At 37.1% G+C, this 27,334-nt stretch overlaps 1 protein-coding gene across 4 annotated transcripts in view; it reads left to right on the forward strand.

Annotated features, from left to right (window-relative positions):
• Positions 1-238: 238 nt before the first annotated feature.
• The window catches only part of TENM4 (teneurin transmembrane protein 4), a 2,911,279-nt gene continuing 2,884,183 nt past the window's right edge, over positions 239-27,334 (forward strand). For 2 of the 4 annotated variants that reach the window (XM_045483835.1, XM_045483839.1), the window contains exon 1: positions 239-484. The gene's annotated coding sequence lies outside the window, so the exon portion shown is untranslated. The remainder of the gene's footprint in view (positions 485-27,334) is intronic. The other 2 variants (XM_045483838.1, XM_045483840.1) reach the window with 2 other exon arrangements.

Genomic DNA, 27,334 nt, shown 5'->3' on the forward strand with positions numbered 1-27,334 from the left:
TGATTGATTGTTAAATCTATTGATGAGTGAGCTGTACGGCCAGAATCCCCAGCAGCAAGGTCAGCGGACTGATTCCTCAAGCGGGGACGCTGGGGTCTGTGCGGAGGAACCTCCTCCCCGCAGGAGCATTTTGAGTATGCAGAACACATCGGCTCAGCCTGGGGCCGGCACTTAGTGCACACACACGCACACGCTCACGCATACGCGCGCACCCCAGCGCTTATCCCTCAAGTGAGGCGGCGTTAGCAAGCGCAGCCCCAGCTCCCCGGGCTGAGCTCCCGGCGGCGCTGCCTGATTCGCCAGCGGAGCCCCGAGCCCGGTTTCGAGGCACCCGGCCGGCAGCTGCCTCTTCCCCGGCCCCAGCAAGAGGGCTCCCTCTTCCCAAAACCGGTCAGCCTGGGGAGGAGGGTGCTCCGAGAGGACGCCGACACCGCTTCCTGCTCCTCTCTCCCGCCGTGCCAGCTGCCTCACCGGCCACTTTCAGGTAGGCGCCAGCAGTTTCTGGGGAACCTTCGCTCTCGCCGCATTCACTTTAACGGCCGGAGACTTTTTCACCCCGGCAAGCAGGCCGAGGAGGGTTTGGTAGTTCGGCAGTGATTTCGTTCTGATTAAAGTTTCGACGCAGATGGTAACTCTCCTTCTCTCTCCTCGCCCTTATAAATATTCTGCAAATAGGAAACTCAGCTCCAGTTTGTGATTCATAGGCAACTCCACATTTAGCGCCTGTGTGGTTCCAACCTTTGGAGTTAGTGACAATTGTTATGTAACTCTGCATGTGTGATTTGGAGACCTTTAAATATGCTCTCCTTTGGCTGAGGAAAACCTACCTCCGACTCCTAAAATAAAAGCCAAGTGATCCAAACTCTTCCTCAGCATTTAACATTCAGTGATATGCAGACAAGAGGAAAGTTGCTGAATCACAGAAGTTTAATATTCATGCAAATCGCTGTATTTGTCAGAGAAAGCCAGGAAGCAAATGTCTTTTCATCTGTTTGGGCTCTTATGTATATCTGGAGAAAGTGGATTTGAAGAGAAGTTTTGGGTTGAGAGAAGTCTGTTTTGGTAAGGTGGGTAAACTGATTAATTAACACGGTAAGGAATTGACTGGAGGGGATCTCTTCTGCTAATAGGCGCTGGATTCCAGGATTGCATTTAGGGGGTTCTTACTAACAGATTTATCTTTGCGAAACTCCAAACAAACTATGGTTTGTTGATTTGAGTCTGCTTGCCTTAGTGACGTTAATCTGCGCTTGTTGTCACCCCAAACATTTCTTAACTGTACCCCTTTTCCTGTCCACAATTCTCAGTAAAGGAAAATTATTGGAGAAACGTTTCAACAACTTGTTAAACATTTCCATCTCTTAATATTCATTTAAATCATTTCATGCATATTATCTCACAGGGAGTTTTATGAGAGAATAATAGCCATAATTTAGCCAGTTGGATTGAAATGAAATAATAAAGAAATATTACTTAGAAGGCATGCATCCCATATGTAAGTCAGGTTAATGACTGAATTACCACTGACTTCAAAAGTGAGGTCTTATAAGAGTTTGTGGTAATTTGCAAATTAATCAGACAGTGTAGGTATTTGTGACTTTTTGCAGATAGCACTTTGTATTGTGCTGCACTTGTAAAACTTAATATGTCTTTCCATTATCCTTCTGGAAAGTGCCTCTAAGCCACAGTGTATCTTGACGGTATGTCTGTCTTGACATGCATGACCTCAGTTCTGATGTGGGAACATGGCAGGTAACTTTAGGCAGATCTAGCTTTATGCTTGAAAGTCAAGGCGTCACCCGGGATCAAGAATTTTCAAGGCTGGCCAGCGAGGTATCTTCTCCACTGATAACTCCAGGGACCCCTTGAGCAAAAAAAAATCATGTGTATGAGGCTATTTGCTGCCCCTTTGGAAGGTAGAAGAAAGAAAAAAGAGTTGCTTTCTTCACACGTCATTAATGTTTAATGCAACAGACCCCTCTGCAGTGCTCAACAAAGACTTTTAGCCCATGACAAATATTTAACGTAATGTTTTCTGTCATTGCTTTGGCTCCTACAAATATCTAAGATTTCTGCGTAGGCTGCTATTAAAGTAATTTGGCAAAAAGATTCTACAGTTTGCTGTACTGTTACAATACCAAAAAAGCACAACTTTACTTTTTGTTACTCCACACTTTGCTTCATATTCAAATTTGGGATAAGCCTACTCATATTACTTTCTCCATGGTGCTGTGGCAGCTGATGACAGTCCAAGGAATTGATATTGCTCTTAGTAAGGTTAGGAGATCAGAAATAGCTGGGGAGATTGAGGACACATAACTTTTTTTTTTTTCTCATGTTGGGTGGGTGGTGTGTACTTTGAATGGAATCTTGGAGAGGGAGAGAACACACTCTCTGTTTTTATTTTTCTTTTGTCAGTAATGACTAATGCGGCAAGCAACATAAAACATCCAAAGATGTGATCTTAACCAGGCATTTTGTAGAGGTGAGAGGTAATCTAATTCATATGTTGAGCTAGCTTCTTATTCTTGTTTCCCCTTACTCCATCTCCTCTCTAATCTAGATTTGTGGGGCAGATGAAAAGTTAGCCAGTTGCTTGCACATTATGGATCTCCGGTCTGAGCTGTCTTTTCTGAGAGGGAATCAATTTCATTTTATTTGCAGCCAGAGGTGATGACTCCTCTGTCACCATGGTGGCTTCTAGTCACCAGCCTTCTTAATTTTGAAATAGTTTTATTCCTCCTCTGTATCTGTATCTTTATTCCTCCTCTGTATTCCTTTCCTTGGTAGCTTGGTGAATTGATGTTTTGGGGGATTTTTTTTAAATAAAAGCAAAAAAGGGATACTATGGATTCCATCAAAGAAGCAGGTTAATATTCAGTACTGTTAGATCATACACATTTAACTTCTCAGCCGTCAGTGGGATGAGGTTGATGGTGCAGTCCACAAGCAGTTCTATACATGCATGACAACTTTTACAGACCTATTCTGACCAAGGCAAAAGGAAGAGAAGAAAAAAACATAGAAGCAGAATTTATAAGCTTTCACGAAATACAAAAGGTGCTGAATACCGAGAAAACCATGCAGTTACACCTACAAGCTGATTTTCCCCAAATTGCCTTGGATTATACACTAGCTCTAACAATGGCATATTGTATGCACCCTTCAGGGCTGCACTGAGTGATAGCTGTAAATTAGAATGAAGAGAAGAAAATGCTCTACAGTTTCAATATTGAAGAGAATTAGGATCCAGATGGTAAAGCTTTTTATAGCAATACATTGGATGGTATTACAAGTTTCTGTGGCTACTGCCCTATTACATTCCCTCTGCTAAAATGCAGTTTGGTGGAGGAACTGATTGCTAAGAGCAATCTTGCAAATCTAGAAAAGTGAACTTTCTCTACACGTTAAATTTCCCATCTTTGCTGGCTTATTTTTATTTCCCTAATCCTTAACTTTTCTCCCATTCTAAATCCAAATTCAGTCAAAAGTAGATAATGTGACTTGTTGTTGTTTGAATTTTTAAGGTGTTGCTTTCTTTTCTTTCTCTTACCCTTTCCCCCCATCCCCGGGTATCTTTTCCACAGTATGAATGCATTTGAAGGTATATGAGACTGGGCATGGTTGCAGAATGATTATTAGACAGGTTTCCATCTGGCTTTCTAAATGTCTCTGGTCTAAGACCAACTCTTCTAATTATCCTGTGTCTGTAAAGACAATTCTGATAATAACTTACGGGGGATTGCTCAGGTGTTCCTTTGTTCAAGACATTAGGTTTGCTTCGAAGTGATCATTTTTCTACTACCTGTACTCTCTAGGGAGAATCTTAATGCCTACAACCTCTGGGGCCACACTGGTGTGTCTGCTGAGGCATAGATATAGAGAGTGAGCCACCTAGTGGTGATGAAGAGTAATTTTGATATTTTTCGCTGAGTCTTCCAAGGTGATGGAGCATTGCTAATTTTGTTATATTGCAAAGGGTTGTTGGTTTTGTGAAGCTCCCTTCAATGATATCTCTGCTTTTCAAATCAACCTTTTAGTTACAAGTACAGATTTCATAACTTTATTCCTTATTTTTCTACCTTGATATGACGTCTTTTCCCTCAAATTTTTCCTTGTGTGTATTTGTTTTAAAAATATGTTTGTTATTTTTAATGAACTTAATAATAAATATTTTATAGGTATGTTATAAATACTAATGTGTAAATATATGTAAAAAATTCATTAAAAAGCAATAAAATTACATGTTTCCCCAGGATATTTATACTGTATTTTGAATAGCTTATGTAAAATATAGTTCAGTATGCTTAGTTATGTTTGTATTTGAGGAAATATTTATATATCTATGAATGTAAACATGTGAAGAGAATAAGAGAAATAAATATAAATGTACAGGTAAAGGTATTCCTTTGTTCTATATCAAAGTAGAGTTAGTAGGCATCATTTCCTATGCCTTTTTAAGACTCTGTGTAATCTGTTATCAAAACTTCAACAGCCCATGTCCTATTTCCTTATTTCTTTTCAATATAGCTCTCTCTTTCAGTACTTCAGATCAGTATTGACATTGGAATAGGAGGCATAGCTATTGCCTGGAAATAACTCTTTGGAAGCTCAAAGGCCTTTGGGAATGGGGTTCTCTAAATATATAAGCAAGTGCGAAAGTACTGTGCAAATGAAGGACATGGTTACTCCAGATGGTTACTTCCAATTTAGAAGAATTGGGGGCAGGTAGGGGAGATCCAGTTAAACTAGGCCTTGTATTAATGACATTTTACTCTGATCAAAGAGAAAAACAAATTTGTGAAGGTGAATGGTAGGTAATTCGGTTAATTATTTTATTCACTCTTTTATAATGGCACTATTTAGAGAAGGTTCTAGCCAGGATCAAGTGTATAGATTTGCATTCTTGGTCTTGAAGTCAGTTTCCTTCCAGGTAGCCCCACCTTATCCATGCTATTCTTCAACTGAAGTCATTTATGTGAGCACACAGCCAGTATAAACTAATAACTCTCTGTATACATTTAAAAAAAATAGTAGAAAGACATGGCTTTGAAAGTTTTTCTTAAGTTATTGATAGCTTGAAGTATGACTACAAACAGAAATTAATAATTCCTGATTCAATCTCAAGTTATTATATAATGCTCCACTTGTTTGAAACCTAAATGGTAAAAAGAAGCTCATAAATCTTATTCAATCTATTGTCCACGAAGTAGAATTATGTATAATAAAATCATTCTGTTGATCAAGGGCCAGCTTCCAGGTTATTGTGAAGAACTATAAAAAGATTATTTAAATTCTTTTAATATAATGGGTTAGTAATCTGGAATATTCAAACCTTTAGGAAATTCCCACTAAATCTTAGGTGTTCATGAAAATTAATAAAAAGTTTATAATCTGTCCATAAAATTTCATTTGAGAATTTTCCCATGTGCATCAGTGATGGGGAGTACAATTTTGATGGGAATTTAGTTTGATTTTCACAGGCCACATGTTTCTCTCCTTGTAAATCTCTAAGCTAGAACTCGAGATGTGCTACAGGATGCACACAGTATTATAATCATTCTAATATATTATTTCAAGATGATGGCTGGTAAGCAACACAATTATTCACTCATAAAATATAGGGGGAAAAAGGAATAGAGCTCTTTATTTTGCGTGACTTTAGGGTACGAAGCATTGCAAAGAAAGCAACTTCCCATTTCTCTCAGTCTCTCTTTCCCTCCCTTCGTCCTTCCTTCTTTCTTTTTTCCCCTAGCAATCCAGTGTGCTGATTTAACCTCACACTATTCCATTTAAGTGTCTCAAAATCCCTAGTCAACATTCAGTGTCTGAATTGTGATACATTTGGTTAATTATTTTCCACAATGTCCTTTAAACGTATGTAAATTAGACTTTTGATGAACTGGAATATTTTACAGATTCTCTGCATAAATCACACCAGGTTAAAAAAAATCGACCTGTCTAAGGAGCAGGATATTTTTGGACCTTCCTCATTTGCTTTAGAAACTGAGGACATCTCAGTGAGGCTGCCTTCAAGTATATGCCTTCAGGGTCAGGCAGCTTGAACACTTCTCAGAGCCACTTAGTCCGCAGTTTATTCCAGTCTTTAAAAGAAACTTATTATCTGCCTATTATGTGTCAGTTGAAGCTGTGAACGAGCAAGTGAGGCAATATAAACTCTCTTATTCTCTAGGCTTGTTTTCCAAGGTAATATTTATTTATGAATAATTTACATATTTGCTTTTATAATAACATTTGCTATTACTATCATTATTATTTAATTAGAAGCAATAATTTAGAAAACCGCCTCGCTCTTCTGTGTACTCAGTAGTCCAAAATAAAGCACTTTTTAAAACATTTTTTGATGTTTATTTAGTTTTGAGAGAGAGAGTGAGAGAGACAGATAGCACCAGTGGGGGAGGGGCAGAGAGTGAGGGAGACACAGAATCCGAAGCAGGCTCCAGGCTCTGAGCTGTCAGCACAGAGCCTGATGCAGGGTTTGAACCTACAGACCTGACCCAAGCCAAAGGTGGATGCTCACCTGACTGAGCCACCCCAGCACCCCAAAAATAAAGCACTTTTAAGTGGTTATAAATTGTCTTACTGAATACTACATAGGATAGTGCTTAATCATTCTAAATAAAATGTGTCATTTAGAACAACTCAATTGTGGTATACCATGGGGACAGAGATTGTTAGACCATTTATTCATAGTACTTTTCAAATACCCAGCAATGATGACTATATCATATATTCATAATTTTCTTCAATTATAGGCTGAAAGTTTCTAATCCATTATTCTTCATAACGAGTCAGCTGTTTCTTGTTTTGTTTTACCCTCCACTATTCTCGCTGTTTTTTGGAATCCCTTACTATTGTCCTTAAGTGTTACAACGATCAAAAAAAAAAAATTTCCAATACAAAAAGGACAATAATATGCCCAATGCTCCTTCATATTGTAGGAATTTTGCTTTGTACTGATTGGATATAAAATGGTTATCTCAATCCAAATAACAAAAACCTAGTAAGAGTCCTGACTTGCGGAAATTTTGTGTTAACACCTTTTTTAGCAGGCTCAAGCATACCTACTACATGGTAAACTGGATATTCTCTTTGATTCAAAAGATCTGATATAGGCTACCTATGGAAGGACCAAGTCTCTAGCTCTGGACTTAAGAAATAAAATTGCTCAGCTAAGGAGAACCAGGAAATGCCATACCACCTTAGATACCTACCAATTTTGTATGTGTCTCTATCTTAAGATTCTAGGGGAGTGTCACCTTGCCCACAGGAATGAGAATTCCACATTGTCTTTCTTTCTGATTTCACTGACCACGTGGCATCATTACCCAGGTCATCTTAGGCCACAGAGTTTACATTTGTAGTAAATGTGACTGATGTGTCTCAGCTCATCTGGACTATCGTTTTGGTTTCTGTTCAATTGGGTACATCCTTCAACTACAGCTTTGGGTAAAAAAGAAAACCTACTGAGAACATGAAAATGACACACTCTTCTACCTAGAGAGACAGATCAGCCACTCTCATTTACCTTTTAAAAAGGTATGGTGGTGAAAGAAAAGAACAGATTTAAATAACGATTGAAACCTTGCCTTTGTTAATATCTCTGAGAAAAATCACTTTTCAACATTTAAAATCCTTTCTGTATTTTCTCCCTTATAACTTAGAGGCTAATAAGAATTAGAGTAACTTTCTCATGCATATAGCCATTTACTGAATCTGAAACTTTTATGAACATTTTGTGTGTTGTGTCTCCTCTCCTGTATAGATTTCTTGAGGTTCAGAGCTATTCACATAGATCAGTGTTACCAAAATCTTTACAATGATAGACATTGCCTGACGTGTTTTTTTTTCTTTAAATAATAACTTTCCTGTAACCTCCCATGGAGATTATTCTTATTCAGCATTTCTGGCATGGTACACAAGAATTAGCATTTTTAGGTAATAATTCTTAAACACAATCACAGAAGATGGCAAACTTCTGTGCCATATATAAGGTATGGCATTTCTGGGTCTCCTTAGCTGAGTAACTTTATTTCTTAAGTCCTGAGCTAGAGACTCGGTCCTTTCATGGGTACCCTACATCAGATCTTTTGAATCAAAGAGAATATCCAGTTTACCATTTGGTAGCTATGCTTGAGCCTGCTAAGAAAGCTGTTAACACAAAATTTCCTCAAGTCAGGACTGTTAATAGGTTTCTGTTATTTGGATTGTCTTATTTGTGTGTTCCACTGTGCCTTGGACATAGTGGCACTTGGATTTTTTAAATCAACTAAATTTGACATTATTAGATCCTTCATACTGAAGCCTTTTTAAGTGTTGAATCTGATCTAACTCAATTAGTCAGCCTTCCCTGTGTCATCAATGAATTTAATAAATGTGTCTTCTACATCTTCTGCATATACATCTATGAGGTTGAACAGGGTAGAGTTCCCCAACTTGCCAGGAAACCCCCTTTGTTTTGGCATTAAAGCAGTCATTCACAGTAATTGTCATCTGTGCTTGAGGTACAACGCTGGATCTAACTGTGCACCCTCTACTCTACGTGCTTTCCTTTTATTGGTAAGGATCTATGTCAGTTGAGACTTCATCAAATCTTTACTGAAATTACTGTGTCTTACAATAACTCCTTAGCAAAAAGATTCAATTAAAAAAAAGTTTTGTTGACAAGAATTCTCATAAACTTATATAGGCTTCTGATAATCACTATATAGTATTTAAAAATTTTACAAGCTATGGATAATAATCCATCATAAAGTCTTGTGTGGTAGGTGATAAACTTACAAGTTCATTTTTCTTCATCACTAGTCTTTAGGAAATTCTTCTATTCTCTGGAATGTTTGAATAATTACCAAGAGCAGTTTTATTCTTACATCTGATGAACACCTTTGCTCAGGTATGTATTCTGTAGCTACAATCCTACCTCTTTTTGGTTTTAATCTTTGATGGCCTACATTTGTATTACCATTTATAGTACAAATGAAGACTTTTGTTCTTGGAAGTAAAAATTCGTTGGTTAATTTCACTTCTCTCAGTTTTTATTAAATACTATACCATTGGCCCAAGGCAGTTAGCCTGTCTCTTCACAATATTCTTGTTTTTATTGCAAACATACTTAGTTTATTTTATTATTTATTATTATTTCAGCATTTTATTTTTATTTTTTTTTTTAAACTTTTTTTTTTTTCAACGTTTATTTATTTTTGGGACAGAGAGAGACAGAGCATGAACGAGGGAGGGGCAGAGAGAGAGGGAGACACAGAATCGGAAACAGGCTCCAGGCTCCGAGCCATCAGCCCAGAGCCCGACGCGGGGCTCGAACTCACGGACCGCGAGATCGTGAGCTGGCTGAAGTCGGACGCTTAACCGACTGCGCCACCCAGGTGCCCCTATTTCAGCATTTTAAAGGATCTCAGCTCTGTCTAGATTTTAGCACCAATGGAAAAAAATTATATGGGTAATTTTTTTCTTGTTTAAATGATTTTTTTTTAATTCTGTGATCTCTATGAGTACTAAAAAATTGGACTTATCCCATCTATCCTAAGTCTTTCAAGCATTTGTCCTGGTATTTAGTTAAGACCACAGGATAAATAGCTTTAGAAAGTCTTGATATGAATACTGTGTTTGATGAATATATTATTTTATTAACATTTGGGGATGTCAGTAGTATGTCCTGTCCCCACCCCCCAAAGCAGCTTTTGAGTTCAGCAAAGAAAGAATTCAGAGACAAACTCTGAAGTAAGTAAGAATTTAATAGCAGGTGAAGTGAAAGTACTCTCTCAAGATGGGAGAACAGGCAGGCCCAGAGGCAGCAAGTGCACTGAGGGTCAGGTTGTCTTCATTTTTTATTCTGTCTGAGATGGGTCATAGCTCGGGTGGTCTCTGACTCGGGTTGCCCCCAATCATCTAAGGGTGTCCCCCTACAGGTCGGGAGGGAGGGGTTGGACCCCATATGGTCCTTATCAGAAGTGTCATGGCAGCCATCCCCCACAAAGAGTGTCAAAATCACAATGTAAATATATTTAATGAAGGTATAGGTTACTGTAGGGCAGTTGTTATAGAGAAGAGCTCATGTGTGTTCCTGGTGTTTTCCTGCTGTTTGAAACTTGTTTCTGCCCTTCTTCTCCTTCATCTTGTCTTTTTAAAAAAAATTTAATGTTTGTTTGTTTGTTTGTTTGTTTGTTTATTTATTTTGAGTGCGAGAGACAGAGTGAGGGTTGGGGAGGGACAGAGAGAGAAGCAGGCTCCAGGCTCTGAGCCATCAGCACAGAGCTGGACGCAGGACTTGAGATCACAAACCGCCATTCGATCATGACCTGAGCTGAAGTCAGATGCTTAACCAACTAAGCCACCCAGGCTCCCCGTTTCTGCCCTTCTTAATGGTCGGAAAACTCCTGTTCCCTGCTCATATCTGGCTAACTGCCTACTCTATCAGTGACATTGTATCATTGCTAGAGAAGTAAATTCCAAACTAGCTTCTTCTTTACATCTGACATTTTGCATTTGGGAGTGCATTTAAGAAGCCGTTTTGAGATATAATCAGAATTGGTCAAAAAAAAAAAAACATTAAAAGTAGAAGTCATAATTACCCACAAAAGAATAAAAATCACAGTATATTGCCAATAGGTAAAATTAATTTTGTGAGTTTTTGTTTTAAATAAAATCATCTGAGGAAGAGGCAGCTGGTATTTAGATTAACTAAGAAAAACAACTAGAAACACTAGTTATGAATTATAGGATTCTAGAAAAATAAAGATAACATACAACAAGTGAATTTTATAGTCAGTGCTGTATATTGGGTTGTTTCTAAAAAAATGTAATATTACTGTATTTCTCCTGGTGGCTGTTTCCTGGGGACAAGTGAGGAGGTGTTCTTTAGGCTGATGAATATTTGATTTGTTTTCAGTTATATTTTCAGTTTGCCGTGGGGAGGGAAGACACAGAATGAGGGTAGTAGCAAAGGATTTTGAATAACTATTCCATAAACTTAGAGATTGGATGTATGACTATGTAAAAACAAACATTTTCTCTAAATCTGTCTGTTAGTATTTTTGTCTCAGACAACACAACTCAAAATAACATAGTAAAACTACGAGCTTAAAATTTTTTCATAAGCTGTGGGAAAGGTTTTCTAAATTGGATTCATATTAAGTGTATATTTTTAGGGAATGTTAAAGGGCCACCAATATCCTGATTTTGGTGGCCTCAGACTACTTCTTTCCTCTAATCCTTCAGAGTCTTCATTTAGGGAAGGGAAAGAGAAATGGCACAGAAGGTTCTGTATGATTCCAACATACAGCCTATTGCACGTGAGTACAAGCTGAGCATTTGAGAGAAATGTCTTTTGCTTGCTTTCATTTCCGTGTCTCTAGGTTTTGCATAATTTAAATCTCTTGCTTGGCTAAACATTGAATAAAATAGGTGAGAGTTTAAAAAAATAACCAAAACTTAGAAATTGAATCTAAGATCGTGATTCAAGAACTGTCCATGAATTGTCTCTCTGCAGGAGTAGAGGGAATTGAGATCATGGTCAGATTCAGATGTATTATGGATGGTCAGAATAAAGTGCTCATACAACATTACGAGTCACAAGATGTGAAGTACTGAGCTGATGTGACATCTGAAAGGCAGCCTCAGAGAGGCAATGTGGGGAGTCTACAGGTTACTCATATGACTGTCTCATACAACTTTCATACTCAACTTACTACTTTTTATTTAAAAAAAAAAAGATGCCTGCAAGATTAAAGGGTGCAGTGCCTCACCTTCACTTCGTCCCATTTTACGGTGTCTCTCCCTTTTCTCTCTTGCCATAGTTGCCATGCAAATTCCTGACCAGTCAAATGTGGTGGTGGTGACAGAGGTCAGCATAGGGACGCCAGTGTTTTTGATTGTTTAGTTTCAACTTTATCTTCATGTGGCAGATTCTGTGCTGAGCATCTCATGAGTGTTGTCTATTTTCACCTTCAAACCAATCCCATGAATTTGGGGCTGTGATTGTTCCCCTTTCAGAATGAGGAAATTGAGATCCTGGGAAGTTTCAAAAATGTTACAAAAATCCTAACCAGAAGACCTTAGCTTCATTGATAATTGGTAATAGTTCTAGGACCAGAGTGTAGCTATTCCTTTATCCTCTGATCTAGCCCCAGCTCATTAATGCTTAGTTCGTTAACTAAAGCTCATACTATAGCAAGTGCAGCTAAGTGAATGCATGCTTCTGAAGTACTTCTAGACCTTTTTCTTAGGGCCTATGAGAGGTAGTTGAGTATGGTGTTTGCAGCCTGGTTTATAGTATGCTTCTATGCACCATCTGAGTGATGGTAAGTAAGTTACTTAACCTCTGTGTATGTGTTAGTTTTCTGATTTGTAAAATGGGATAATAATGTTTTCCTCATGAAGTTAGAATGAGGATTAAATGTATTCACATGTGTATACAAAGCACTTAGAACAGTGCTTGACATATAGTGAGTGCTATCTAAGTGTTAGGTATAACTTTCTTGTTTCCATCTCCATAATGGGGGGAAAAAACCTCACAGAGGCCATTTTTTTCCTTATTTCCTATTGTGTTTCATATAATCCTTTATTCTTTAGAACACATGACATCAACACGTGTTTTCCAATTCTACATAGGATGTTAGAACTATAGAGAAGACCCTATGGCCCCTGAGCTGAGGAGCTTGGACAAGTGACAAAATACTAGAAAAAGAATATAGCCTGTGCTATGACAGAATAATGAAAGCAGGATACCATAGTACTAAGTATCCATTCTGAAAGAAGGTTTAACAAAGGTTACAACTTTCACCTAGGTTTTGAAGGAGAAATTTACAAGGCCAAAAAAAAAAAGTGTGAAAATTGTTTCAGACCCTAGGGCCAATACAACATTTATAGTGATCTCACAACAAATTGCTTTTATTTATTGTTTGTTTGTTTGTTTATTTATTTATTTTGGAAACCAAGACAATGAAGACAGGGAAAATATGGAGAGGAGCAATGGTATGATATTGCAAGAGGTGGGCAAGTGCCAAATGTGGAGAGATTCTATCCCGTACTAAGAAGCTTTAGAGAATTTTTAAGCCAGAGGGACATGCTCCTCAAAGATACCTCAAAGCAATAATGGACTGTGACAGTGTTTTTGCAAGTTGGCAAAGATGCTAACTTTCCAAAAATGTATCATTTTCTGGCAATTAAAAATAATTGCATTTCAGGGCGCCTGGTGGCTCTGTCATTTAAGCCTCCGACTTTGGCCCAGGTTATGATCTCATGGTTCATGATTTTGAGCCCTGCATTGGGCCCTCTGCTGTCAGCACAGAGCCTGCTTTGGATCCTCTGTCGTCTTCTCTGTCTGCCTTTCCCCCATTCATTCTCTCTCTCTCTCTCTCTCTCTCTCCAAAAAAATAATAATAATAAATAATTGCATTTCTTATTGCTGGAAAAAGGAAAATGTTATTATTCCTTCTATCTATGGGTGAACTTGTGATTCTCTATGTAAGCTCCTGGAGATTCTCTGTAGGGAAAGGGACATTATAGGAAGAATAATTTTGAACTGCCAAAGAATAAGATTCGTCCGAGGAGGTGTTACAAAATTCATAATTATGATTACTCAAAACCAGTCTATGTGAATGACAAATTATTCTGTCCTTTCTCTGTGGTAAATGGTATCCTAATAGAATTTCGACTTTATTTAGATTCTAAAATTTGATTCTCTGGATTGTAGCACATACTACTTTCCATGGCTGTCCTCTCTGTGGCATGATTTTTTAAAACAAATATTATTAAAATTAAATCAAGTAATGATATGTAAAATATATTTTATTTGTTTATTTAATTTATTTTTATTGTAGTGGTCAGTTTATTGTCACCTTCCCTCCCTTGTCTTCTCCCCCTGCGTTCACAAATCATCACGTCGTCAGTTCTGGTTGATGCATAACTTCCTGATATTCTTCGTAGTTGGAATCGAGGCCGAGAGCAGTAGTACCAGGTGATTCCAGGGCATTCTTCTCTTCTCTGTCCTATGTCACCACAGCTCCAGACATCGTTCTTGGTACCCCCAGACACTCCTCATTCACTGGCCTTTGGAGTGGATCTGCCTCAGGCTGGGGAGTGTCTCTCTCTAACTTACCTGGAGAAAGGAATGGGACCCTTTATTCTTCCTTGGATCCCTCCCATCTCCATATTGTTGTTAGAGTGCAGAAGAAGGGGAAAAATTATGGCTATGGAACAAAACGGTAATTCCATCAGTGGCATTTAGATTTACGTTTGGGTTGCTGAGATATTCCCCCCACCCAGGATGCTGAATTTCTGCAAAATAAAATGTCTTCCCTCAAAGGCATAACTGATGCATCCATTGCTTCTACCTGGACTTGTGGTTGGAGTCAGCAATGGCGTTTCCAATGCCAGGACCCCATCAGGCCTGGTAAGTTCTGCACTTACAAGAGCTATGTGATTTGGGACAAAGAGGATCTCAAGCTTCTTCCCTGTCTCTCCTTCTGATCCTAGAGTTTGACTTCCTGAATTTTATCTTTGTAGCCCCATGAGAAAACCTAGAAGAGAGACAACTCTAAACCATGTTCAGTCTTTTTTTTCCCTTCCATTTTTTAAAATATAATTTATTGTCAAATTGGCTAACATACAGTGTGTAAAGTGTGCTCTTGGTTTTGGGGGTAGATTCCCGTGGTTCATCGCTTACATACAACACCCAGTGCTCATCCCAACAAGTGCCCTCCTCAATGCCCATCGCCCATTTTCCCCTCTCCCCCACCCCCCTCATCCACCCTCAGTTTGTTCTCTGTATTTAAGAGTCTCTTATGGTTTGCCTCCCTCCCTCTCTGTTTGTAACTATTTTTCCCCCTTTCCTTCCCCTCTTGTCTTCTGTTAAGTTTCTCAACTTCCACATAGGAGTGAAAACATATGATATCTGTCTTTCTCTGACTGACTTATCTTACTCAGCATAATACCTTCCAGTTTCATCCACATTGCTGTAAATGGCATGATTTCATTCTTTCTCATTGCCAGGTAGTATTCCATTGTATATGTAAACCACATCTTTATCCATTCATCAGTCCATCAACTGATAAATATAATATATGTTAGAAGACCTAGATGACTTGAGGCTGCAAAAGTAACAGAATAAAAAATGTTCCATTTTTTACTTCTCTATATTGTCTAAGAATTCCTGCCTCTCAGAATTGTGGTGATGTCTAGGTTGACACATATTTATTTGATTATCAGAATAGACCAAGTATTGCCCCTATGTATGAAGAATTGCATACCTACATTCTTCTCTGTCTCTCTCTCTCTTGTTCTCCTTTCCTTATCATTCTTCTATTTATCTCTCTTTTTCCCTAAAAAAACAAAATGTTCTAATTGAGTAGAAAAAAATCTCTGCACTCAGAATATGACCAGGCTGTGAATCCTAGATCCCTCATTCACTTCTAGTGTGACTTTGAAAGTCACCGAAGGTTTCTGTTTTCCATTTCCTTACCTACAAAATACAAGTAATATTTATGTCATAGGTTTACTTTAAAAAAGAAATGAAATACATAGTCTGTTAATGTAATTATCTACCTGAAATATCAGAAATATTCAGACATTAATGGGCCTGGATTCTAACTATGGTTTGCTTAAGTATCCAGCGATTGGTACAACTATTTGTAACTTATAGTACCTTAGAAATTCTGAGTTGAATTATCATAGAGCTGGTTACTAAAATGAATTGATGAATTCTATAAATGCTTAGGTTAAAAAAAAAACAGTGATTGAGACATGGATATTGTCTTATTCATCTTTATATTCTCAAGGTGTGGCACTTTGACCAGACAAATAGCAAGTGCAAAATGTATGTTGAATGATTTTTTTTTTAATTGGCATACATGAGCAGAGTCTATGTGGCCTCATTAAATCATACAGTATCTAAGCATGCTGTTCACCTTAATGACTGAACATCAAAAAAGATGATTTATCTCTTTCAATAATGTTTTCATGAGAAATTAAATAGAGCTACATGTAGTAATGCTTTATAAGTATTCAAAAACCATGGTTTTCTTCTGTTTTTGTCATTGTTGTTGTTTTGTTTTATATTATTTTCAGGCATTGAGACCAGACCTGTGGTCAGCTGTAGCTAAGGTTACATAAGATTCAGCTGTGTATAGAGACCTGTGACCAACTTTCTGATTCATGGCATAATGAGAAATAAAGATATGATGGAATAGATTGAACATGACTCATTTCCAGATAATTTTAAGTTGAAAGCTAATCCTAGAAGTTCCAAAAATGTCTCTAGGCAGTGACATAGTAAATGATTCCTACATGAATGTTTTAAAGCCACATCCAGATTGCTCCAGAAGTGCACAGAATCATGCACATACAGAAACTAATTTGTTTTACCTCCACTCCACAAATCTTTTTGATACAGTTCAACAAGTATTTTTAAATCACCTGCTACATGAAGATTCAGCATGTTTTTATTTTCTCACAAGCTGACTGGAGACAATTTATTTCTCTTATCTGTGATTCAGATTTTTTATCAACAAATAATAGCACAAATGAATTAAGGTTTTCCCATCTCTAATGTCCCAATATCTTAAGTCTGTGATTGACCTCATTACTTTGATAATGTTATTTTTATTCTAAATTATTTTAAACTTCAAATTTTTGAGAGACAGTGTCTCTCATTTTTATGCCTCCTAATCAGTGTCAGTCTGATTCTAAAGTCTTTTTTTTTTTTTTTTAATTTGAGAGAGAGAGAGAGTGCATGCGTGCGAGTGGGGGAGGAGCAGGAGGGGAAAAGAGAGATAGAGAGAGACAGACAAAATATCTTAAGCAGACTCCATGCTTAGCCTGGAGCCCATTGTGGGGCTCTTTCTCACAATCCTGGGATCATGACCTGAGGTGAAATCAAGAGTAGGTAGGTTGAGACCAACTGAGCAACCCAGGTGCCCCCAAGTATAAAGTCTTAATAGTCTCCCATAATGTATCCAATTTCTTAATATTCATCTCCTGACACTTTCTCACATGTCATTGTCATGGTTATATTCTTTTTTTTTAATGTTTATTTTTAAGAGAGAAAGTGTGTGAGAGTGGGGGTGGAGCAGAGAGAGGGGAGACAGAGGACCCAAAGTAGGCTCCATGCTGACAGCAGAGAGCCTGATATGGGGCTTTAACTCATGAACTCTAATATGACCTGAGCAGAAGTTGGACACTTAACCAAGTGAGCTACTCAGGTGCCCCTTCTTTTTGTTTTTAAATGATTATCTATTTATTTAGAGCAATTGAGACAGCAGAGGACGGGTGCAGAGAGAGAAAAACAGAATCCCAAGCAGGCTGCACACTGTTAGCACAGAACTCCATGCACGGCTCAAAATCACCAACCATGAGGTCATGACCTGAGCCTAAACCAAGAGTCAGCCACTTAACCAACTGAGCCACCTAGGTGCCTCAGTATCATGGTTACATTCTTAGTGAGCTACGTAGGTCCTAGAAGAGAAAGGTAGCTGACCATGAGCTAAACCATTTTGGGAAATACCTTACATAACCAGAGAATATTGATATTAGGGACACTTTACAGTTGGTCTAGTTCAGTGGGTCTCAGGTTTTAGTGTGCCTCAGATATACATAGAAGTCTTGTTCAATTATAGACTGCAGGACCCCACTCTCAAATTTTTCAATTCAGTGGGTCTAGGTAGGGCCCAATAATATGCATTTTTAGCAAGTTTTCAAATGATGATGAGGATGAGGCTGATGGTCTAGAGCCATACTTTAAGAAACGCTTCTCTAGGTCAACTCCCTTACTAGGGACAGGTATTGGTGGTCCAAATTTACACTGCAAGTTAATACCAAAATGATGTTATGGCACAATACCTAGTCCCATGTTCTCTTCCATTAAATCAATGTTTCTGATAGTATATTATGTGAAACATTACTTATATCAGAAAGAATACCTGTTCAAATAAATAGCAGTTATTTACTTATTTGCAATTACATTTGTTCAGAATACTTTTTTCTTCACTTCTAAATATGATTAATCAGCCTTTACCAAGTCTTTAATCGCTCTTACAAATGTTTCCTTAGGTAATTTTACTTTAGTTTTATAATCCATGTCATTTGCATGCTTTCAGATTGGTTTTAATTGCCCTTGTCCCTGCTGGAGCTTCTCGCTTATTATTAAAGCTATAGTCATAAGCTGGGAAAGCTCATCATTTTCTGAAAATACTCAGTTTTCAACACGATAGTATGTATTTTCCTCCAAGGGTCCTGATATCTGGTTAATGTATGAAATTATTGTCCACAGGTAGGCTTCCTTTTGGTAGAAGGAAAATAAGATTGCAAATTAGGTTTCTTTTTTTTTTTTATTTAAGATTTTCTATATCTGGGCCTTAATACTGTCAGTTGAGAAAGATGCTGTATGAATATCAATCAAAGGACTGAAAAATGATTAGTATGTCCTGCCAAAAGATAAGACGATGTGAAACAGATAAAGCTCTGCCAGGACAAGTGTTTTTCTGTGTATATTTTAACAAATTAGCCCTTGTTCTAGGAAAAAGGAAAAACAAACTATAAATGACTCAGAAAAGATAAACCTATATGGGAAAGAGAAAAATAGGTCTATATTTTCCTAGGTAGAAAGAGGAAAAGAAAGCCTACAGAATTTGATCAAGCCAGGGAGAAAAATTCTTGCCTCATTTGCACAGGCTAAGCCAGGTAAGGGAAAACATGCAAGTTTTACAGGCAAAGAGACCAGTACGTGAGTGATGTTTCCCAATTTATGTGGCTCTGACCTAGGGAAATTTTTTTAATCTCTTAGAATCTCAGGTTTCTCATCTGTAAGCAAGGATGTGAGTAACACTTGTTTTTGCTGGGTCATAGTAAGGATAGCTTCTTTGAATGCAAGGGGGCATCTGTCTCTTGTTGGTAGCTAGGGTTACTCCTAACACTAGTCAGAGCAAAGAATGCAGGTGACTAAGCCACTTTATCCTTCAACTTTATCCCACAAAGATAACTGTATCACCTTAAGATTGATATACAAACTAAAATGCTGATGGGTGCTTTAAAAGGCATCATAACATTTTTAAAAATTTAGTCGCATAATTAACCAAAAGCTGACTATGTCACAGATTTTAGGAAAATGAAGTTTATTTTTTTGTAATTCCAACTCACTTGAATATGCTTTTATTTCTTCCATCCAAAGTTTGGGTTGTCCCAATCGTTAAGCAGATGATCTAACAAATATAAAATATGTTAGCTCAGAGAAAACTATTGAACATTGTGATAGAACTTGATATCCTTATTGGATTATATCACTTTTCAAAAAAACACCTTTTAGGTAAGATGTTCCTTAATGCTTTTTCACTCTATGTCTCTATGGCCTCTTTCATTCTTGTTAACTTTAATTATCCTGGGTGGCAAATTAGAACAAGTAGCTTGACTGATTTAATTCTATACATGTTTATTACAAAACATTCACTTTCTTTACAAAGGATGGGATCTTGACACTACTCCTTAGACCCGTGAGTGCTAGAGCTCTAGGACATCTGTGGTGATGTCTGTGTGATGTCTGTGGCCTGCCCACACAACTACTTGACTCTAGCATATGGACATCTTTCTTGGCAACTTGGCCTCATCACACACCCACACACTTCCTCTCAACTGTGCTCCAGGACTAACTCGGAAAGACTATATGCCTATTTATTTCTAAAATGTTTCAAGTCTAAACATCGTAGGAAGAAGATACGGGAATAATGTCACACTGTGAGAAAAACACAATTGCTATGAAACCTTCTGAGAGCTTTTAGAATCTGGAACTAAGCTGTCTATAGACTCAACATGAAATTTCTGTAATATAAATCAAATCTTATGACCGTTCACTTGAAATCCTTCAATAACATGCCATTGTATTCAGGAGGAAACCTGAGCTCTTTGGTGTTTATCAATCTCTGTATGGTCTGGGCTCCCTTGTGTTTCATGTCCAACCACTTCCCTTGAACCACTGTGTTCCAGCCATAGGAAGTTGCCCACATTTTCTCACAAGGCCACAGTAGCTGGCCTCCCATCCTGTTATGTCGTACACTCTGGTTCTGAAGTTCTTTCTTGTCCAGCAAGAGAGAGGATGCAGGATTGAAATGCAAGAGAGGCTAATGTCCGGGAGGAGACAAGAGCCCTGAGTAAGGGTCCTTGCTCTGTTTTTATTAGGATCAGAAGGCTTACAAGCATGATGGATGTGCACAAAGAGGTAATGAAACCGTGAACTTTAAGTCATGGGCTTGAGGGAAAGTGGGTTTTGAAGATAATGCAGTATTAGGGGTTTGGACCAATACAAAACAAAATCCTGGCACTGGGCGGAAGGTTGTTTACAGCATACATGAGGAGCCACCTCTGTTTACCTAAACTGGCCTAGGGGACAAGAAAGACAGAGCATGCTACCTCAGGGTCAACAAGGCACCTTTCTTTTTTCTAATTAGCTCCACTCTGAGCAACTTCCCCCTGCTGTGGTGTAAAGTCCTACTTTCCTATTTTTGTCCTTCCTTCCTGTGAAAGCAGCTTTCTGCTATTGTACTAAGTAGGGGGGCATTTCCACCCTTAATACCTAATCTTGTTTACCTAATTTTGGATGCTTCCATCCTGAGATTTCCTATACTTTTGTCCTATAATGGGGGCCTTTGCCCTGTTTACCTAATCTTGTTTACCTAATCTTCGATGCTTTCATCCTGTGGCTTTCTATTTCTTTATGCCTTGTTAACCCATCCGTGCAAGCTCAGGGAACTCCTAAGCTTAATTTCCTACACTGTTATGGTACATGTTCCTCCTAATGCTCCAGTTTTTCCATTAGGCCTTTCTCAGATATCAATGCTTAGAGGCAATTCTTTGACTACATATATCTTTATTATTCTCTCTCTCTCCTTATTTCTTTCAGAGTGCATAGCATCACCTGTCATTGTCTCTTTACCCAGAATCCTTTTCCAATAATATAAATTCCATGTCTCATTCATCTATGTGTTCCTGGAGTCTCTTACGGTATCTTGCACATAGGAAGTGCTCAATAATTGTTCAGAAGGAGCAAATGCCTGTACTCATCCAACATGAAGAATGTTTCTGATTGTAAAAAGCTACTCTTATCCCTTCTAATATTTGATTCTTAAGAGTGCCCTCCACTTACCCCCAGACATCATTACTCCAAATTCAAAGTCATGTTCAATATTAAAGAATTATATATTGAAAAGGCATAGCCAGTGTTACAGTCTAGCTTTGCCTTTAGATACTATATTACTGAATAGGTGTGCTAAGAACAAGCAACATAATTATTCTTTTAATAAATTATATGTTATTTCATGAAAAACAATCAAATTAGTTATGGGAAAAGTGAGAATATTCGTTGGCTTGTGTATATATATACATGTGTGTGTGTGTGTGTTTATATATATAGTATGTTTTCATATTATTTTTATTAAAAATTATGTATGTGAAGAAAATCATACTGATTTTAATGCTTAGGATTTCTAGAGGCTGAACACTGCTCCAGTTTATGAGACTGAAATAATTATTCACCTTTTTGTGCCTCAGTTTGATCTTATTTCATAAATTAGTATGCAAAACCCAACTCTCAGGCGTTTTATGAGAAGTGAATGAGATAAAGCGTATGAACAAACATTGAGCAATTGCTGGCATATATTAAATACTTTATAAGAGTCACCATTGATTACTGTCCAACTGACTTCTGCCATTACTTCTGAGAATTAAAGTTTTAATATAAAACTAGGATGGCTTTCATGTAATCTTCAGTAACCACCCTGAGTTCATATGTAATGATGACCAGATGAACAAATTTATTAAAGCTGTATTTCAACACATTGATAGTGACCTTTAAGTACTATGTATAAATATGAATGATATTTATGTGCATACACATATGCAGTAGTCATAATATGGTCCTGGGATTTTCCTAAAGTAGATTTTAATCTAAGACGATTACTTATTACATTTGTTTTCCTCAGTGAAATTGTATAGATAATGAAGCAAACATATGTTTGAAAAATACCATCCTTCCTCCCCAAGGTAGTCCAGTTCATTCCCCTGATTCTAAGAATTTTCTTTTTTAAATTTTAAGCATATAAATATAAAGCTATTTTTTTAAATAGCTAACAATACCAGCCTTTAGAAATAATCAACTTATGTCTTGGGTAATTTATTTAAAATGTTTTACTCTTTTTTTAAGCATTTTTATTTAACTGATCTTGTATCATAGATATAATTTAATGTCATGTTTTTATTTACTTAATGTAAGCACTATTTTAATATATTTCAGTGCTCTCATTCTTTGCTAGATTCATTTTAGTGTTCTTGGACTATTTTAGTAATGCTTTCTCTGCTTATGTAAGCTCCACCCTACCTTCTCCCACTTCACCCCTTGCTCTATGAGACTAGGTTAATTCCCCCTATCATGTGCTTCAAAGCACTTACCCAATTTGAATTATATTATTATGTCACTTTACTGCTGTGATGATAATGGAAGTTTCAGTTATTTATGTGATAATCTGTTTAATGTTTCTCTTTTTCACTAGACTGTAAGATCCAGAATATCTGGGACTATTCCTGTCGTCTTTGTCACTGTATCTACACAGCGTAGAATAGTAACTTGCTACTAATAGGTTCTTTGTAAATGACCTTGCAAGTATTTTACATTCCAGGCTTGTTTTACCCAAACTTGTGTGTAGCTTAATGAAAATGCATTCTGATATCTCAGGCTCATTTAGAAGAGAGACAGGGTGGTCCCACCCTGCATCTATTAACAAAATTGAAGAGAGGGTAGCCAAAAATATAATACAATATCTGTCTCTCAGATGGTTCTCCTAGGCTAGTCTCCCAAATTGGCAAATTAAATCTGAAAAGTAATAGTGAAAATAATAGAGCTGTTGCAGAATCTGGGCTATAAGAACTTGGTAGGACTGGTGCTGGTAATGAGCTGAGGAGGAAGAGGACAGAGATCTTTAGGTCAGAGCCCTTTCTGTGAATACCAGGACTTTCAGCCCTGAACTTTAACAGTAATTTTCACACTTGCAGAATTTAACCATATAGGACTTATTTCTTTATTTACTTTTCTATCATAGACAACAGATAATTTTGTTGAATTATTAAATAATGATAAGCAAATTAGTTCTAGAACATGTGTGAGACTCCACCCTACTGGCTCTAATACTATTGAAAAGAAATGCAGGGCCTGAAACTTCCATGAAATGAATGAGAATTTAGAAAATGTTTTTTGTGACTCCTACTATGACCTTATTTTTATTTTACTCAGAGTGTGACTTATGAACCATAAGTTTTGCCAAAAAAAATTATGAAGTATTGTTTTCTTGTAAGATCAGGGGGAATCAACAGCCTCAGGTGTTTAAAACCTAGCACGATGTTTTTCCTGTGACAAGTTATACTTGACTTGGAGAGATGAGCAGAACTGGGTACCAGAAGCTCTTCTACTGATTAGCTGCATGGATTTGGGAAACTTTGAAACCTAGTTTATTCATCGATAGAGTGTGTGCTATTGCTTTTGTGTGAGAGGTTTTTACGAAGCACAGATGACACACAACTTCTTAACCGTTCAGCTGTGTAAGGCCAAGAGTTTTCTCTTATTGGAAGCAGTCACTTATTTGCATGTTAATTCCGGCTACTTTTTTCCTTGGAAGAGCCATGCATGGTTTTTCACTTAGTTTTAGTGTCATTTTTTAGATTTCCATTAATATCAATTATAAGAGTAAAACTAATTTATGATTAAAATGAAATGGTTGGGCTCCAGTGAGCTCATAAGAAGATAGATTTCATTGCTCTGATTTGACTTTGTTGTTTTCAAGTAAGCCCATGTTCATTGTTTGCATTCTTTTTTAAAGTTTTATTCAGGTTAAAAGAACACTCTTCCTAAGATATTTATTGCAATGTACATGCTTTGTCATTAGGTACGCTTAGGGTAAAAATAATCTTTACAAATTTTCCTTTCATAAAAGTGGATTCTGGTGGTATTAAGTTGAACTCAGTGAAACTTCTGATGGGACTTTGGTGTTTATGCTTTTCACCAAATATATCTGAAAATAGTGAGGGTCATAGAAATGTGTCATCATTTCTGAATGTGTCATCACTTCTGGTCAGTAGTGGTTGCATCAGCTTACTGGTCTGTAGCAATCCCTTTGCTGGCATTTTGGTTTATGTTGTTTTTTTCCCGCACTCTTGTCTATAGGTCTGTCCTTTTCTAGAGCTCAAGAAAAGAAACAGTTGTTTTGTAGCTGAATTGGTATTTATCTTCACCCCATCTACTTCTACAGTATAGTATTTTATAGAGAACGAATCCTATCAATGGCATCATGGTAATAGAGGACTTGTTTTTCTCTGTTACATGGCCTCAATTGCTTGATTCCACTCAGTAGCTTTAGTCTGTATTGCTAAAATTCTAAATTCTTTTAATTTGTGTAGAACACTAATGTTCTTGACTTTGAAATACTCACATATGGCCATGACAAGACCCTTGAATCCTCTCATGCAACCATCTACTTGATAAGTCTGCCTGGAGCTGATTGTCCAGCTTGGGTACAAAAGGTCAAGGATTCATTATGCTTTACAATCATGAGGCCAGTTAAAGAAGCAAATTTCCAAAATGAAGTAGAGTAAAAAAGACAAAAACATGAACAGAGATTCAGTAACCTTAGAGAATACCAAGTAGCCTAACATTTCTATAATTAGAGTTTTGGAAGGAAGAGGGAGAAAAAAAAAACTAGAAAAATAATGGCTGAACATTTTCGAAATTTGATGAAAACTATAAACCCATTGTACTGGGTTGAATAGTGTCCAATATCCCCACCCCCAACCTCCAAATTCATGTCTACCCAGATCCTGTGAATGTTACTTAATTTGGAAATAGGGTCTTTACAGATGTAATCAAGATGAGGTCATACGGGATTAGGATGTAGCCTAATCTAATGATTTATGTCCTTATTAGAAGAGGGAAATTTGCACATAGACACAGGTGGGAAGGTCAAGTGAAGATAGAGGCGGAGATTGGGGTGATGCATCTATAAGGTAAGGAACACTAAGGGTTACTGGTAACCACCAGAACCTAGAAGAGTCAAGAAAGAATTCTTTCCAGACTCTTTGGAGAGTGCATGGCCCTGTAAACACCTGAGTCTGGCTTCATAACTGTGAGAGAATAAATTTCTGTTGTTTTAAGACACTCAAAACAGAAAAAAAAGAAGAAGCAAATTTCCAAATTTCAGCTCCCAAATGAAGATACTTGTTTTGATGAATTGAGGTAAGAATTATAAATCATTGCAAGTTCTGGGTTTACTTTTTTAATACTTATTTGTTCAGACTTAGTGTATGGCATATTTCAGATTAACTGTAGAAGGCAATGCTTTATTCAGAGCCTCCCTATTCTTATTTTTTAGTGATAATAGTTAAAGGCATTTTAGGATGTTTATCCTACATTGCATATGCCATATGCTTCAATAACTTAGTGACATGTCTTATTCTGAAAAACATCATGCTCTGAATTTTTCCTGCAGCAAAGCCTTTGTTTCTATCCTTTGACTTGGATTTCCAAATATCTGTACTTCCTATTATGGCCCCACATACACACACACACACACACACACACACACACACACACACGCATACATGTACTTTCTGTAAGCAGAGGCTATTGTGCTTTCAAAACTCAACTCAGTTACCACCTTCTCCATTTATGACCTTTCCTAGACCCTTGAGGACTTGTAAGGATTAATTGCCATGTTTATACATGTGACTCATAATAGATATTTACTTATTTGTTCTTACTCATTTGTGTAGTTTTTTAAAAAGTATTTTGTACTATTATAAGGATTTGATAATTATTTTCTGAATTATCTTCATAAGAAGTAGAAATAAAATGTCCCTAATGAATATGGGAGTTATATAGCTCTAATATTCATTCCATTTCTTTATAATATGTATATAAGTGATAATATCAATTTTGAATTCTGCTTGATGTTTCTGATGGAGATATATTTGAATGTACATAAAAATGATAATCCACATTACCCACCCCAATAAAATCCCCAAGAAAACAAAAAGTATGAGCAACTAAAAGGCAGTAACATTTTTTTATTTTTTTCTGTGTCTTGAAAACCCAGAATAGACCAGTAGGTGGCCAAAGGTTTTTCTGGAGCCCACAAGCCATGCTATAGTATCACACTGCTGTATTGGATGATAGCCAAAATTATTAGAGAAAGCATAAGTACATCAATCCTTCAAGTGAATTGCTTTCCTTATAGATACATAGTCTACGTGTTTACAAACAGGTTTTGCCTTGAGCATAAAAAATCCTGGAAAGCAGATCCAATACCAACTCTGAACCACTATTAATTTGATTTTAATAAAAGAGATAGTTTACTAAATTAACTGGCTTCCCTTTCAATCAAATATATCATTTAACTTAGACTATTAATTGTATGGAGTTCCAGATTACTTAATAGTTGGACTTACTACAAAAACAAACTGATTTGTAATGTACCACATGCAGGAGTAGTTGGGCCTGATCTGAATTAGACCTGAAAATATAGGGGAAGGAGTTTGCATATAGAAAAGAGTCTACTGTGTGTCAGGTATAATGCTTGGTGTCTTCACACATTTGTCGTATCATCTTTAAACATTTTTTAATGTCTCCTTTAAATTTTGGAAGTATCTATTATTTTTCCCTTAAAGATGCGTCTAGTTTCACAATAGTTTTGGGGATAGTATAAATCTTTCCCCAAAGAGACAAAGGGTATGAGGGATATTGATAGCCCACTAAATGGTAGAAAGGATTGAGAAAATAAATGATCTGGTCAAATACAACAACTATTGTGTAATTAGTAGTCATTTTCCAGAATAAAAGTTAAGAGGATGACATGAAAACTGTTTTTCTCCACCCTCATCCCTTTGCAGTGTGGATTAACTAATACTTTGTAAAAAACAAACTCTTTTTTAAATCTAAAAACTATTATATTACACAGAACAATGAAACTCTACCATATGCAACAACATAATCACCTGCATCAGGAGAAATGTATTTGCTTTGTGTTTCAGACACTTGTAAATCACCTGCAAATGAATTCACAGTGGAGATAATTAAAGCTATCCCCACCTTAATTCCAAACGTAGTCATTGTCTGGATTACCACCACCTCGCCCATGGTCACATTTTAACAGGAATCATTACAAAACTTCAGATCTTCAAAATCTGCTATATTTTGTTGTTTGCCGCAAGCTCACATTCATCCTTAAATGTGGGGGCAGCTGGATTCTAGTGTAGTCATGCTTAAATTACTTGTAAG

This window comes from Leopardus geoffroyi, chromosome D1 (genome assembly GCF_018350155.1).
Source record: "Leopardus geoffroyi isolate Oge1 chromosome D1, O.geoffroyi_Oge1_pat1.0, whole genome shotgun sequence".
Classification (NCBI taxonomy): domain Eukaryota; kingdom Metazoa; phylum Chordata; class Mammalia; order Carnivora; family Felidae; genus Leopardus; species Leopardus geoffroyi.